General features: G+C 46.6%; 1 pseudogene; it reads left to right on the forward strand.

Annotated features, from left to right (window-relative positions):
* The first annotated feature begins 316 nt into the window (after positions 1-316).
* On the forward strand, positions 317-3249 carry LOC104983297 (annotated as a pseudogene).

The following is a 3249-nucleotide window of genomic DNA, read 5'->3' on the forward strand; positions in this document are numbered from 1 at the left end:
CAGCATTTCTTATGATGTACTCTGCATATAAGTTAAATAAACAGGGTGACAATATACAGCCTTGACATACTCCTTTTCCTACTTGAAATCAGTCTGTTGTTTCATGTCCAGTTCTAACTGTTGCTTCCTGACCTGCATACAAATTTCTCAAGAGGCAGCATAGAAAACCCTAGGGCAGTGCCAGACGCACTAGTGGGATGGGGTGCTTTCTGCAAGCCCAGGGACTTTTCTTACCCGAGCATTGATAAAGCAGCACCTTGCTTGCTGGGCAGCTCACGCACAGGGGCCTAGCTTCAAAGGAGGAACAAGGTGCAGAATGAGTACCTCACAGGACCAGAGTGGCTGTTCCACTAATAGAGATTCCCTTTCGAGGTCTTGTGATGCACAGAGGGACTTGGAGCTTGCAATTGGTGGAGTTCTCCCAGCTGAGAAGCAAATTAAAGATAATTTGTGAGAGGTCAAAGCCCAGATTCACTGCTGCATAAGTCACCACCTGGAATGCCTTTGAAGCTGTGAGGTGTGATAGTATAAGCAAGTAAATCTCATCTATCAGCTTAAAGAGAAGACACTCCAGCAGCAGGCCCAACAGCTCTACTGGTTACTGGGCCAGTTCAGTTGTCTTATTCATCAACTGGAGTGTAGCCAATCAAGTCTCAACGTGCCTGGACAGGCTGGGCAGTCTGACCCTCAAACCTGAAGATGCAACTGCCCGACTCTGAAGCTGACATAAATGCCCTGCGCCAGGCAATCGCCACATTTGGGTCCCTTAAGACCATTCAATAAAGTTTTCTGTGTGTATGGTTTCAGTGTGTCTGCCCTCTAATGCCCTCTTGCAACACCTACCCTCTTACTTAGGTTTCTCTTACCTTGGGCGTGGGGTATCTCTTCACGGCTGCTCCAGCAAAGCACAGCCTATGCTCCTTACCTCGGATGAGGGGTATCTCCTCACCGCCGCCCTTCCTAACCTTCAATGTGGGATAGCTCCCCTAGGCCCTCCTGCACCCGTGCAGCCATGGCTCCTTGGATATGGAGCCTCCCGGCCACTGCCCCTGGCCTTGGGCGTGGGGTTGCTCCATTCTGAAAGAGATGGGAATACCAGACCACCTGAACCGCCTCTTGAGAAATTTGTATGCAGGTCAGGAAGCAACAGTTAGAACTGGACATAGAACAACAGACTGGTTCCAAATAGGAAAAGGAGTACATCAAGGCTGTATATTGTCACCCTGCTTATTTAACTTATATGCAGAGTACATCATGAGAAACGCTGGACTGGAAGAAGCACAAGCTGGAATCAAGATTGCTGGGAGAAATATCAATAACCTCAGATATGCAGATGACAACACCCTTATGGCAGAAAATGAAGAGGAACTAAAAACCTCTTGATGAAAGTGAAAGTGGAGAGTGAAAAAGTTGGCTTAAAGCTCAACATTCAGAAAATGAAGATCATGGCATCCGGTCCCATCACTTCATGGGAAATAGATGGGGAAACAGTGGAAACAATGTCAGCCTTTATTTTTCTGGGCTCCAAAATCACTGCAGATGGTGATTGCACCCATGAAATTAAAAGACACTTACTCCTTGGAAGGAAAGTTATGACCAACCTAGATAGCATATTGAAAAGCAGAGACATTACTTTGCCAACAAAGGTCCATCTAGTCAAGGCTATGGTTTTTCCTGTGGTCATGTATGGATGTGAGAGATGGACTGTGAAGAAGGCTGAGCACTGAAGAATTGATGCTTTTGAACTGTGGTGTTGGAGAAGACTCTTGAGAGTCCCTTGGACTGCAAGGAGATCCAACCAGTCCATTCTGAAGGAGATCAGCCCTGGGATTTCTTTGGAAGGAATGATGCTAAAGCTGAAACTCCAATACTTTGGCCACCTCAAGCGAAGAATTGACTCATTGGAAAAGACTCTGATGCTGGGAGGAATTGGGGGCAGGAGGAGAAGGGGATGACAGAGGATAAGATGGCTGGATGGCAACATGACTCAATGGACGTGAGTCTAGGTGAACTCCCAGAGTTGGTGATGGACAGGGAGGCCTGGCGTGCTGTGATTCATGGGGTCACAAAGAGTCGGACATGACTGAGCAACTGAACTGAACTGAACTGAAGACCATTCAAATTCCTGAGCACCTGATGGCTCATGCTAGTTCATCAAATATTGGGTCCTTCTTAGAGAAGAGAGGCTACATCCCATTGCCAGAGCAGAAGTCAGCATCCAGCACCACAGCTGTCCCTCTCAGTGAATGGTTCCTTGGAAGCAAACCTGCCTTGGTCACCAGGCTCGTTACCTACCCAGCACCAATATCCAGGACTGGCTCAACCAAAAGCAGACCTTGGAGAACAGTCAGACATCTTCTATAACCTGCAGTTTCTTGAATAATGTCTGGGGCAACCTTAAAAGATTTGGAAAACTGGCTCCACAAGAGTCAGCAACAACTAGTTTCTAAAAAAGCAAGTTACCAAAAAGTCTTAATAGCTATACCACTACCAGTTCTTACTCCATTGAAATTGAAAAAGTTAGCAATCTAGAGCCTCTTGATCAAGATGAGATGGATCTTTCTGGTTGGCTGGTAACTCCCCAGGAATCCCATAAGCCTGAGAAGCTTGGGAATGGTAGCTGTGAAACCTCCAGTGAGAAGTTTAAGCTCTTGTTCCAGGTGTTCTGGGAGTCCTACAATGTGAATGACTGGCTTGTCAAGTCTGATTCCCGTACCAACTGTCAGGGTAACCAGCCCAGAGGTGTGGAGACTGAGAACCTGGGCAATCTGAAATTCGTGAATGACCACTTGGAGGCCAAGAAACCCTTGTCCACTCCATGACTACTGAGGATTGGCTTGTCCAGAACCATCAAGGCCCATATAAGTGGAGGAGGTCTGCAAAGCCAATGAGGCTTGTATAAGTTTTGCAAAGTACATGTGTGATGAAAATTGTGAAAAGGAAGCTCTGTGTAAATGGCTTCGGAAGAAAGAAGGAAAGGATAAAAATGGTATGCCTGTGGAACCAAAACCTGAACCTGAGAAACATAAAGATTCCCTGAATATGTAGCTCTCTCCATCCAGAAGAGAGGCAGCAGAACAAGCTAAGGCGCCAAAGGCAAAGGGTTCTTCTAGAATTGCTGATTTCTTCCAAGTTATAAGGAACAGTCCCTTGTCAAAGTGGCTCATGACCCCCTCACACAAAGAAGGATGTCCCAAGGAAGTGCCTCTTACAGAGGATAGGGCTAAAAACAAAAGCTCACACCCCTTG

This window comes from Bison bison, unplaced genomic scaffold, assembly GCF_000754665.1.
Source record: "Bison bison bison isolate TAMUID 2011002044 unplaced genomic scaffold, Bison_UMD1.0 scf7180017862161, whole genome shotgun sequence".
NCBI lineage: Eukaryota > Metazoa > Chordata > Mammalia > Artiodactyla > Bovidae > Bison > Bison bison.